Raw genomic sequence first — 13,925 nt, forward strand, 5'->3', positions numbered from 1 at the left:
TCTATGAGGCATAGGTGGGGGAATCCGCCCCCCAGAAGGAGATAGTGAACCTCCAGGGACCCTTTCTAAGTCAGGGCAAGCTTTAGATTGGTTTGGAGCACTTGGGACAGTCTGTTAGGATGGCACATTGCTGTTACTCTAGTAGGAGCTAGGAATCCTTTAAAGAGATTTTGTGATGTGTTGTCTTGAATGCCATGGGGGTTTAGTCTGCATCCCATCATCTCTTCTCTGTCTTCCTTAGCATAAACACCCTCCCCACCATGAGGTGGCTGGCAGGTGTCTGCAGCAGCTGAGGGGGCACATGGCTTCCTGCAGATGGATCCAAAACAAATCAGTATGGGATTAACTTGTCTGTTGAGTTGTATCCAACTTCTAAAGCAATGTAGGCCGAGCCAGCCAAGGTGGGTTTGGTCTGCTTGTTTATCCTAAACCAGTGGTCTTGTCTGTGCTGATGCTGGCACTGGTAGGCTGGCTTAGGATATGTAGGACTGTCAAGCTGGCTAGTGGACAGTTGGAAATGTAGCATGTATGTACTCCTTTATTCTCTCACACAAGCATCTCTCTTTCACTCTTGTATCTCCCTCTCCCTCTTTCTTTTAATAAAAACATTTACAAGGAGCCTAATTTTAGATTGTGGAAATACATTTCATGCTAAGATATGTTTTACAAAACATGTAATCTTTTGAGACCGGAAGATGTTTAATTAAAACCATACTTTGACAAGTTGAGTTTCAAAAGGAAGCCACACCAGCGGAGAAGACTAATTTATATTCAAGATGTAGCCTATAATTCCAGTCTTTTGAAAATGCCGGCCAGCCTGCTGACCTGGGTAACACACTGCTTGCCTGCTGGCTACCTGTCCAAGGGCTAAGGGATTCTCAGAGTTGGACTACAGTCATTATCCTCTCCTCCATGGTCAGACACCTTCTTGTACCTCAGCAGGGTACCTCTCCCAGGAGAGTAGACCCTGTCCAAGGGCAGACCAGGCCCCCCCAAAAAAACTCAGTGGATCTAATAAACAATCCCAAGCCTCTATCTTTCTTCTTGCCTCCTGGCTGACACATGCAAGAACAATATAAAGAAAGAAAGAAAGAATCACCCAAACTGTCCTGACTCCTGATGACCCAGAACATGAGTTGGGAGTGGTTTTCAATCAGAGCAGCTGTCATGGTCCTCAAGAAGGAGACAGTGTTGGTTCCCAGAAATCTCCCCACTACCTACTGCACTGTAGTAGTCATTGTCCTCACCAACCCCCCTTTTAACCTCCTTACCTGTTTCCTTTAACTCAGCCACTTTTTACTTAAGTTAGACAAAGTTAGCCCTATAGCAGAAGGTGTGCTCCAAGCTCAACTTTTTTTTAAACCAACAAGCCCTGCTGATGCTGGATGCTAACTTTCAGCCATGCCCACCTGTATGGGGAGGAACAAGTAGGCACCATGAAGTCAGCACAAGCAGGAAACAGATTTTGCAGAGCTATCTAGGTTGACACTGGGGTTCTGGTCCTGGTAATGAGCCAACACTTCAGTGTCCATCTTCTCTCCTGGTCTACTCACAGAGCTGACAATGAGTCAGTCATCAAAATCAGCCTCACTGGTGACCAGCAACTTGCCTCAGAAGATGAGGATGTAAAATTGCAACTTACACTGATTAAGTTTTCCCCATGACAAACAACAATAATAAAAACTTCTTTATTACTTGCCAGGTGCAGTGGTGCACATCTGTAATCACACCACTCAAGAGACAGGCAAGAGGATCACCATGAGTTTGTGGCCAGCAAGGGCTATATAGTGAGTTCAAGTCAAGCCTACACATCAAAGCAAGACCTTGTCTCAAACAAAAACAGAACTTTCTCTTATCCCAGGCATACAGAAGTCAAGAAATGTGGGTTTTGTTTCAATGGGTGGCAGTAAAACTAATTGATCACTTGATGATTTTTTTTCTTTTTTGGTCTGTTTCCTTTTAAAAACACTATTATTTCCCTATTTTTCTTTAAAACAAAGATATGTCTATTACAAGGAAATGCCTAAAATTCAAAGAGTTAAAAAAAATATTTCAGAATAGAGATGTTCAGTGGTAGAGTACATGTCCTAGGCTTTGGGTCCTTGGGTTTAATCCCCAGTGCCTACATATAGATCGACATAGCTATTGGAAGCTGTATGTTTCAACAATATGCCAGCTTGATACTTACTGATCAAGTGGTACAGATTTTAGATAAACAGGTGAGACTTTGAGGCCCCTCTTTAGTTTCTTACCTTTTGGAGATCTAGGGCAGGGCTTTAGGACACACACTTACATAAGGCCATGATGTTACTGTAGGTCCAAAGACAAACAGGCACTGCTGGAAGGGTTAACGCATCACATTGTGTGAGCTAAGCACTAAAAAATATGTACTTGACCAAGTGCATTTGAAGCCCAATCCTATGTTGGAAATTTGTGAGTTACACCAAGGAGGGAGAGGAACTACAAATAATCACTTGTTTTATTTCTGTAATAAAAACAAGTACTTTTCTTGTCATGAGATATGAGTCCTCTTAGGGGTGTTGGAGGCCTATTTTTGGGTACCAATTCTGGCAAGGCTACATAGTGGGAATGGTGCAAGGTGGTTGGTATTGGTCAGAGTGGTGCTACAGCTGGGCCAAGCCTTGGTGTAGATAGGTAATACTTCTCAGCTGTTCTACCCCTTCTGTAACCCTTGAAAATCAACTTCATTATTTCTAGACTCTGAGCTTGGGGTGAGAGCTAACAGAGGTCCAGACAGAGAGGTGATCATGCTGTTTGTCTACTTTTTGGTTTCTTCTGCCTTTCTGTAATTAGCCCCATTTCACAGATGTGGGAACTAACACATGGACACCTCCCCCCACCTTCTCTTTGGAATCTGGGACAAAGAGACGGATGGAGCACAGGTTTTCCAGCTTCCCATCTCCCTGGCAACCATATGTGACTTGGGATGGAGTAGAGTAGGCAAACTTTGAGGTTTCTTTCCCCAGCTGTGTCTGTAGAGGCACAATTTATGTTTTTGAGACTCATTTGGTCAACAAAGGTGTGATTTTCTTGTAGCAGACAAAGCTTATTCAGCATTGGGCCAACAGACAACAGCACCCTCGGGATTCCTTGACTTCCTGCCAGGGCTCTTTAAACAGCTTTCTATCCCTTGCCTTTTAACTTTTTCTTAAATTCTGAATACTTTAACCCTTGCTTGCAGTAAATGTATTTGTGCTTCTAAAATGTGTCCATTTGCTACAGAAAGCTCATTGTCTACCTGAGTCAGAATCAACACTAAAACACTTTATTTTTGGGTAGAGTTTAGAGGCCTATTGTGGGAGAACCAAGATGTCACTGTGACCCAGAGGTGCGGGGAGAGTGCAATTCTATTGGCAGCAGCGGCCCGGAGCTATACAGGAGTTGGCTCAGACACCAGTCTTTTCCTGGAAATCCAAGGCTCAGACATGCGCATTGCCTCCCTCAGGTACCCGCCTTCATGCCTTCATTTCCTAGTTGGGACCAAGACTTCCAGATGAGCAATGATTAGGTTTCCTCATTAAACAAAGGTTTCCCCATCCTCCTCCTCCACCTCCTCCTCCTCCTTCCATGAATCAGCCTCCTGAGCTCCTCACTAGACCAAACTGCTAACCCATCTTCCCTGCCACTCCCCTTCCTACCTTCCATTGCTATTTACACTTGGGCCACCTCCCCTACTTCTTAGGGTCCCTGAATTTTAGGGCCCTATTGTATACTTCTCCATCATTTTTTCTTTTGACAGCTTTAAAGGCTGTTAAAATTTAGTTTTCCTGTAGTGCCTTCCTTCATCTCTCATCCAACAGGATTCAAAAGAAAAAATCCCTACGGATCCCTGCATAAGAAGCAGGGATTTAACAACCTAGCTTCTTTTTGCTGTCTGCTTCATCCTGGCCTTGTCGATTTCAGTCCAAAGTGTTGGATACCATGGCTCAAGAATTCCAGGGGCATGAGCAAGTCTCCTGCCAAGCCCAGGTCCCCACACTCCTGGGCATGAGTCCAGGCCCCAGCGGCCCCATAAGCTGCTGTGTAGGCCCCTTTGGACGTGTGGGTGCTGTTCTCCCGCTGTGATCCCACTCCCACCCCCAGGGGTAGGTGCGTGACTCAGGAGCGCCTCCGGAGTGTTCTCTAAACGCTCCCTGTGTAGGCGCAGGGACCTCAGGGATCTCAGGGATCTGTCTCCTGCAGCGGGAGGATGGTCTCCGTAGGTGAAAAATGGGACCACTGCGCTCAGAGCTGCCCGCGGGAGGCCCGGGCCGTGCTCAGTCCCGCTACCTGCTTGCTGCACGGAGGCCAGGATCGCGCGATGGCTCACTCTCCCGGCGCACACAGGCGTCTTCCTCTGGCTTTCAATTACTCTCAGCCTACCTGCAGGGCGAACGGATTTGTATTTTTCCACTAGAAACCTCCTGCGCCGGATTCCCCCTTCCCCCTTCCCCAAACCTGAACCAGGAGAAGGGCGAGATAGGGATTTGCTGCTCTTATATGACACGAATAATTGTTGCATCGTGTAACTTCCTACATCTTGGTTTTAATTTTCAGTGAACCAAACAAAGATATTTGCAATTTTAAAATAAGCACTCAGTTTAATAAATGGGAACATTGTGCAGGGCAGGCTGCGCCCCGCCACCCCCCTTCGGAAGACGTTATTAGCTCTGACAGCGTGCCGCTCAGGTTTGCGGAGAGGATTTTGTAAAGGGATGACAGACAGGAAGGCCAGCAATCATGGACTCCTTGGCTGAAGCTCCCCCCCTTTTTTCTTTCTTTTTTTTTCTTTCTTTTTTTTTTTTTTATCAGAATGTTCTGTTCGATGCCATTTATCCTTGATGATAGAAAATTGCGCTGTTGCCAGGACGCTGCCGCCGCCGCTGAAATAGAGGGCAGGAGCCACATTTCCATTTTCCGGCTTGAAAGCTATTCAAATGAATTTGCAGAGAGGGGGAAAATCTAGCGATAAACAAATGAGAATAAAGCGAGTTCCCCCTTTCCATTCTTTCCTTTAAGTAGGTAGCTCTTCATTTTCCGTGTAAAAATTTTTGTTCATCAGTGTTTGGGAATACCTGGGCGATCGTGTGAGCCAACGCACGATTTATTTTGATACTCTTAAAGTGACTAACCACATAAACATTTAAAAAGAAGTGTATGTCTAGACATATAGAGTGTAAGAATTGTATATACATAGATCACATACAAAGCTGCCTTCACGCAGTTTCAAACTACAAAGGAAGCTAAACTCGGCGGCTTTTCAATTGAGGATAATTTGCAAGTAATGCACTTCATAGTAGTTGTGTGGATGAGTATTGTTAGATGCCATAATTTTTAAGGCCCTCATGGCCATGTTATGTATTTCAGAACAATATACAATTTAATTGCTCAATATCTATTTTATACATCCTCTTTTCAAATGAAATAAAAATCACCCTGTTATATGTTTTTATTTCAAATTAGAGCTCCACTTTTATCTTTAAAGTTTTTTTGCAAGTTAGAAAATGCAAATTAACAGAACTGATAGGCTGTATCCCTAAAAGATATGAAACAGAGAGACTGAAGCCTGCATTTCCCTTCTTTACAATGTAGATCTTTGCTGGCTTACAAAGATTCCGTATTGGAACTCAAGGAATCAGAACCAAAGTATAATTTTAAAAATGAAAACTTCAATACAATCTAGAAAACTCACTCTTATTAGAACTTCCATTGTGTTTTCATAATTTTAAAAAAAACCACTTTTACTGAATTCTAACTCTGTTTTCTTACAGTCACACAGGTGGTTAGAAAATTTCCAACAATATAAAGGTAACCACAGCAACTAGTTATACTCGAGATTTCAGTTGATATTTTAAAGATTTTTAAAAAAGACAAACTTCACATTTAAAAACGAACCAAGGACATCTCTAACTAGTGTGCTTTTAGCTACCTGGGTCCCAACGGTGGGCAAAACCCCAGCTGCGCATGAAATCAGAAAGACAGAAAGGCAGAGAGATGCTGATACTGATGCTCCCAACTTTTCCGGCGGGGTTTTCTCTTTTCCGACTGCAGTGATTTCTAGGGACTGATTCCCAAACAATCTTTCAGCTAACACTTTCCCTGTTAAAAGATTAGTGTAATAACGAGAAAACAGCAGTCAGGTAAAGCCAAATAAAGGTTTTGATAGAAACAAGCTAGTTTATAGCGGCCAGACATCTAAGATTCCTTTTATTCTTGGCCCTGCGTGTTGCATTCTGGACAAAAAGCTTCACTTTAACGGGCTGCTTGCTCAGTTCCAGCAGCTCAAGATTCTTGGGCGAATTTCCCCTGCAGGTACGCGCTAGGGGCGGGCAGCAGGAGTCCGGCGCCGCTGGGACTCCGAGGCAGAGGCGTGGGCGATCGGGCGGGGCGGCTCAGGCGCCAGCACCTGCGGCCCCTTGGACTCCTGCGCGCCATGCCTGGAAAAACTGGGCTCCAACCCCAAGCTCCCAGCTGGCTGCTCCCCACTCAGGACTGCATGGGGGTGGTAGGCAAGACGAGGTGCAAACTGCTGGGGTAGTGAGACGTGTGCGCCTGCTGGAAAGACCCCCTTTCCTTGTTCTCTAGTGGCCTGGAGATCTCTCTGGTGTATCCTGCTGTCTCTTCCTTTCGGTCATTTCCTTGGCGTTGGCCAAAGCCTGCACTCTTTTGGAATGTGGCCTCCAGGCAGAGGAGAGAGGAAAAGGAGAGGGAGGAGAGGTTATGGCTTCTCTTGCTAACCTAAAGGAGCACGGAAGAGCAAATGAGGTGAACTTGGCGGGCAGAACTTCTGACCTAGTGAAGAAACAAAGCTTAGACGGTTTAGTGGGCTGTAGGTGTTGGGACTTCTTGTTTTATGGATGTCTTTGCCGGTCAGGAGACTTGAAGAAAAGTTGACTTTGGTTGGAACTCTACAGGGCAAATTGTGGAGTCACATCCCAGGCAGAGAGAACCTCCACTCCCATCCCCAAGATCCTTTCTTCTAGGGAGTTCTGAGTTCATTAAAAAAAAAAAAAGGACAAACAACTCTGAGCTACAAGCACTGTGGCACGCCCTCTTCCAGGTAATGCAGTTAAAATCACAGTTCACTTTAGAGGAGGGACACTTTCTCCCAACTCCAAGAGGTGTGTACACCAAGCATTACAAATGAAAGTGATTTTTCTGCACCTTCTGAGATCCCAGGAATATGGATTTGCCTTTTTCCTCAACAAAAGAACAAGCAATTCTGAAAGGCTGCGGAAACACTCACGCTTTAGGGGTTCCAGTATCCAGGAATGTCACATGCGGTGGAAACACAAAGCTCAACATTTTGATATTTTTAGAGATTTTCTCCCTTTTAAAATCCTTCTTGTAAATGGCTGGTTGTAGCAGCATGAAGGTGCTTTCGTGTGAAAACATGCAGCAGGGTTCCCCTTACCTTTTTGTATGTGCTTGCAGCTGCAAAACATTCCAAATGAGCCAGAAGGTCATTATGGAGACTGTTAATAAGATGACATTCAGTACTGGTCTTGTCAGCTAGCCAAAAGCCTTGCCCCAGAAAATGAGAAAAGAGAAAGTGCTTGCTCACAAATGTAAAGTACTATACTTGAAATTCTGAATTGCCTCCCAAATCCCAAGTAACTTCCTAGTTAGCCAGCCCTTTTGATACCAACCCATTTCCACTTGAGCTCCATTTCTCCTGTGTTCTAAGGCTGCATTTATACTTATTTCTTAAGCCTTTAGAGCTTTATGATGTGCAAAGCAAACAGTAAAGAATCATGTTAATCCTGCTTTGATCTTGAATGGGAGATCATAGGAGAAGCAGATCACCATACACATAGGTGCCGCTGTGCAAATGAGTTCCATTCTTTGTCCTTTGTATCTTCTCCTTTTCCCCTTTCTTCTGCAATATCTCACTTGGCTTCAGGACATACAGTCAGCGGACAAAATAGTAAGTGTCAATATGTACTATGAATAACATGTGATTTAACAATAGGATAATTAAGCTTCTTAGAGCCACGTTTTTTTGTCTTAAATAGATGCTACAGTTAAGACACCATGTCTACATGGTTACTTACATAAATAGGTTGGGCCATGTTCTAAATACAGAGCCAAACACAACCACGAAGGAAACTTAATTACCTGAAAATAAAGATTTATATTTCCTTTGCATTTTTTACCTCAGTCCTTTAAGCATAGGATAATGGTACTTAATCTGTTTAGATAATTTAAGACTTAAAGATTAGAAGGCCTATATTGACAATTGCAAAATTCAAGCCAGTGCTTTAGCTAAGCAAAGCTTAGGAGATGACAGGTGTGATAAAATAACTGCCAAAAAACTAGACTTTATTAAAACTAAAAAGTGTTATATTTTTGTGGCTTTGAAAGAAATGATTGCTATAAATCTCATTCAAGCCAAACATATCCCTAAACAAACAACTACAGGGTTATTTTATTTTATACTACCTGATATTTAGACACACAATGCAGTATTTCACTCTGCTTGCATATATATATATACAGCTAAATGGTACAGTGCTTTTCAATTTAACTTCTATATATATTTATATAGTTAATCAATTGGTATAGTTCATATAGCTGAGCTACACACTCAAGTGATATGTGCATAATCATAAGCAATCATATTATATACTATTATTTCCCTTATTTCCCAATTTTCTGTCATAATGCAACATTATCTTGCAAGAGGCTGCTTATGAAACTGTAGCTGCCATGCAGCTTTCTTCAGAAATTTCAGTTTAAGAACATGTACAGATACGTGAATTTGTTTAAAATGCTATTCTGCTTCAAATCATCCCTATTGGAGTTGGTTTTCATTTAACCTCAGCAGTCTTAGTGACAGCCCAAATCACACTGACATTAGTGTTACCCAAATGCTTTTATAAGTAGGAAAAGTACATTAAACTGCTTTGCATATCACATACATCCTTTCACAGTGATTTTAACCCACTGGTTTGAGATCACAGTTTGAAAGAACTAAAATGGAAAGGGAGGAATAGGGCAAAGAAAGTAGGTAAAAGAAAGAGAACCACATGAATGATGGTTTACAAAAACGTTCTGTGGCCAATGACAATGTCCTGTGAATTACTGAAGATATTGTCAGATTCAGACTTGTGCTCACCTTAGTGGTGTCCCTTTTCCTGATCCATTCCTCTAAACATGGATCTAAAGAGTTGTAGCTTCCAAGCCACCAAAATATTTCTTCATAGCATGTTTGGCATATTTTATTGGCTATGGATACACTAAGCATTGCATTATATATTGCAAGAATGCTCATTTTGGTGATATTTTGCTGGAAAACTACAGTGTTCATATGGACTGTTTCTACATTGTCTTACTTGGAATAACTGAGCTGCAGTTCACTTTATTGTTTTTTATAGTTCATATAATAAGCTGACTTTATACATATTGTGGAATAACAACTACTTTCTCTGGAAAGTAACAAATGTAGGGTACTTGTTGCTCCTTAAAGATGGCAAAACACATTCCACTTTAATTATATTCAGAGTTTCGTTAAAAATTATAACCTTTTAAGTCTGCTGGTTTTTTTCTTTTTACCAGTATCCCAAGAGCTTAACATGTTGCATGTGTGTAAGGAGAAAGAATAGACTCCTTGTCTGTTTAATTAAAGTTTATACAGCTTGCAGAAAGTAGTAATTTTCTAGAAAATTAAATCACTTTAGATCACTATAGTTTCACTCTTTTGCCTTTAACATGGTTCTAAGAAAATCTTGCCCTTTAAAAAACCATCAATTATAAAGCAAAGATTGCTGGAGAGGTATTGTGAATTTAAAGTGGTAAGGTTTAGAAAATTGATTCTGTATCTATGAGAATAGGTATAAATGATGGATTCCTCTGTGTATGCATGGTGTGATCACCCATGTTGGCGTCTGCATGGCATCTAAGAATAACACACAGCAGTTCCCATTCCTCTTTGTTGGAAACAGCATCACTGTTAGCCCCTTCCTTGCTCGGTTGTGATTCACAGGCACAAAGAAGCTTTAGTAAGTCAAACTTCCTTTTCTAAACAAAATGAAGATCAATTTTAATTAGGAAACAGTCAAGGTACTGAATTAACACAGTGAAAAAAAATTGATGAAGAATGGAGATCTTTCTCATAAAAATGTTATGCTTCCTTTTAGGAGATTTATATAAAATTCTTAGTGGTTCCCATTGCCTGCAGAGGAAAGACAAGGAATGAGAGCACAGTGGGAAACCAGATAGTATGATGGTGACCATGGACTCTGGAGTCTGACTGCTGTATAATCTTAAACAAGTTATTGTAATTTTCTGAGCCACAGTTTCCTTTTAATAAATTGGAATAATAGAACCAACTTAATGGTAGAATGAAATGAGAGAAATGCTGGTGAGATGTTTAGTAAGGCACTTTGTGAAAAGTAAATGAATACCAATTAATGCATAACGTTAATATAAATATAAGATTTTAACAAGACCTAGAAGTGTCTGCTTCAGTATATGGTATCTCCTCATTCTAGGAAGCCCTACCTGGTTCATTCCCACTTGTCTAAATTCTCACCTATCCCACTTATCTCAGGTAACACTACCCCTGGGAAATCTCTGATTCTTAAAATTAGGTGCTTGTCTTTATGCCTCCATACTACCCACTTGTTTCTTTTAAAGCACTTTGTAGGTTTTATTATAATTATTGCTCTCCTTAATTGTAAGTTGTTGCAGCACAATCTAATATTTATGTTTCTTAGAGCTCACAATTGAATCTGATAAGTTGTAAATATGTGAACTGAATGAATACCCAGTCTTTCCTTTCGGTTTTGCTTGCATTTATAAATAAGTTGTAGCTGTGTAGATTCTTCTATATTTAGTTTTTTCTTCTTAGTATTCCTTAAGGAGAGTGCTAAAAGGAACCTGAATGTTATTCCCACAAGTGATTTTATGAAGTGTTTTGATTGTAACTCTAGTGAATTGTTGGCATTTTCAGGACAAACTATGTTTAGTGGATTTTCTGTTTTAACTGAAGAACTCATGGACAACTTGAATTACCTGCTGAGTCCTTAGACATTTGTTAGCATTAGTACATTTATATGGCTTATTCTTTGGGTAGTGATTTGAATTATCAGTGAATGGCAATAAGTAGATTTTAACTATATGAAGTCCTGCCCAAGTGGACTACCAAGCCCAATTATGTTATTGGCTCAAAGGTCATAGTTATATGTAAAAGTAGTTAATAAGGATAAGAAAGATCATAAATATTTCAAAAGACCATTTAAGTTCACTTCAGTGACACCTTGGGTTCATACAACTCTTGAAAAGAAATACAGGGAAATTCTCAGTATAGTAGGCTAATTTGAGATAAGACCAGTATTAAACTATGATATGACAGAATTTATAGAACATTATAATCTACTATATAGAAAATATTTACACAAGCCAGAGACCAATACTCTGTGGTTGAGATTAATAACTGGGTCTCCTTAATAGGCAGGCAAGAATTCTTTGTAATTATTTCATTAATCATCAGAAACAGTTGTTACTGGAGTGTTTGAAAGCAGTTTGTTTTCTTAAGAAGATTAATCACCCCCTGCAAAGCTAATTTAATTAGATTGTAAACTCTCTTTCTTCCACCAAAGGAAAAGTTAAGCCATTTCTCTATCTTGGAATTATCAAATGCTTCAAAGCCACAAGGTCCAAATTAACTAGACTTTTAAAATAACAATAAATATATGTTAAGTGATAATACTGATGATTCGTATTCTATTCATATTAACTACAATAATGTCTATAACCTAGGGCTAGGTTTAGTTTTGAAGGACTAGGGAAAATCTTAGGCCCTTCAAAACTAAAATAAAGTGATACAAAATCAAAAGCAAAAGAAAGAAATTCTACTTCATTGTGAGAATAGAATTTCCATTGATTAGAAAGAGATATTAGGGTCCTCAAACTAAAGAATGAAGTAAATTATTTGATTTGACCTATAGAATAGTCCTCACAAATAGCTGAAAAGGGGCTTTGGGATTCTGCCATGTATTTTCTTGCACTCAGCTTAGATTCTCCTAAACCATCATGGAGCCATTCTACCTGGTACTCCAGACAGGCTAACCCCACAGTCACATTTTCCTATGAGGCATTTCAGTTACCTACTCAGACAAAAAAATAAATAAATAAATAAAAAATCAAAGACAAGGATGGATGGAGAAACAGCAATTGTATTTCTTCTTCTTTTTTTTTTTTTTGATAACAGGGATCAAATCTGTGACCTCATGCTTGCCAGGCAAGTGCTTATGCCACTGACCTAAATCCCCAGCCAACAATTGCATTTTTCTTTTTTATTTTATTTTATTTTTTTTTTTTTGTCTTTTCCCTTTTCATCGGTACCAGGGATCGAACTCACGACTACCTGCTTGCAAGGCAGGCGCTTATGCCACTGAGCTAAATCCCCAGCCCCTAACAATTGTATTTTTCATGGAGCATAAAACAATATGGGCTATGCATGAGCTCCTAAGATTAGGAAATAGTAAATAACTAGTAAAAAAAAAGTGAGAAGTGTTGCTACACTAATGAATCTTCCCATTTCTGCCATTTTCTATCTATTTATGCCTTACCTGTTTGCAGGAAGGATTTTAATGATTTTAATAACTAACTTGTAAGACAAAACAAATTATGCTTATTCTCACTTTAAATTCAAGCTACCAAGTTCTTCACAGTAAGCTGGCTAAGAAATTGTCCCAGTGGAAGCATTCATTAGCTGGTTTAATTATTAACATAACATGCATAAAAAACCCTTACTTTCTTTTTTCTATGTAGATAAATTCGTTCAGCGAAAGACAACCCCTTTCCTCTCTCTAAATATCAAAATCAATTTTTGTAACATAAAATGTGGCCTAATAGGTCCACCCATCAAACTTACTGAAAAAGTTTTCAGACAAGGGATTACACCTTCTCTTGGCACCCTATGCCATATGGTTGCTGAAATATACTGTGAAAACTTTTTGTTGTTTCAGAGTGGACTTCTCAAAACTGAATGTGAATTTCTATGTCTGAGTATCTAAAAAGACTGAAAAACTAAAATGAAAAACTCAAACCAGCACATTTTGCTTTCTCTATTTTCAAACTCTATAAAACCACCACATTGTGAATGATCCCAAACTATATGTTGACATGAGATTCTATGCTCAGATCAAATTGAAATATGTAACATTTTTGGTGACTTGTCATTAATTATACAGGTGACACAAACTGAGTACTCAGCTATAGTTTCTTCTATTTGATCCTGTTAACCCAATCTCACCCCCCATCTAGTACACAAAGCCATCTTATCTTGGTCAATCACTGCTATACACTGTAACATTTCACTGATGCCTGCCTTGACTTGGATTTTTTCTTTCTCTAAAATCTTACTTCTTCTGTGTATCATTACTTCAGAGTGAACACTTTGAGGCTACTTTGGGAGATAAGTTTTTGTTTGTTTCTTTTTTTTTCTTTTTGTTACTGGGCATCAGACTCATGACCTAGAGCCTGCCAGACAAGCACTTATGTCACTGAGCTACATCACCAGCCCAGGAAGATAAGTTTTTGATAAGGTAATAATGGGCTAAAAATTCTTGGAGAATACATACAGTATACCAAATTGTAAGTTTCTTGTCACTGACATGTTCACTTGCTGACAATTTATGTCTTTGTTACTTTTCTCTCTTTGCTAAGACTAAAGCCTGATACCCAAAGCTAACGGAGAAAAAGTACTTGGCTTACAGTTCATGGAAGTTTCAGTCCACTTTGGCTGCCTCCAAGGTAGGGTGGCATATGCTAGAGGAGCATCACATGAGAAATAGTTCATCACAGGCAGGCTACTTAGGGTGGGTAGAACTCACATCCTTAATCCTAGTGCCCTTGATTTTAGCATTACACCCTGAATCAATCCCAGTGTCACATACTCTGGATTCAGCCACCTCTGA

General features: G+C 40.1%; 1 long non-coding RNA gene across 1 annotated transcript in view; it reads left to right on the forward strand.

Annotated features, from left to right (window-relative positions):
• Positions 1–13,925, forward strand: part of LOC134474418 (uncharacterized) — a 49,810-nt gene that overhangs the window by 14,831 nt on the left and 21,054 nt on the right. The gene's annotated exons all lie outside the window — the stretch shown is intronic.

Source organism: Cavia porcellus, unplaced genomic scaffold (genome assembly GCF_034190915.1).
Source record: "Cavia porcellus strain 051 isolate PalLab524CR breed Dunkin Hartley unplaced genomic scaffold, mCavPor4.1 scaffold_2, whole genome shotgun sequence".
In the NCBI taxonomy this organism is placed as follows: Eukaryota; Metazoa; Chordata; class Mammalia; order Rodentia; family Caviidae; genus Cavia; species Cavia porcellus.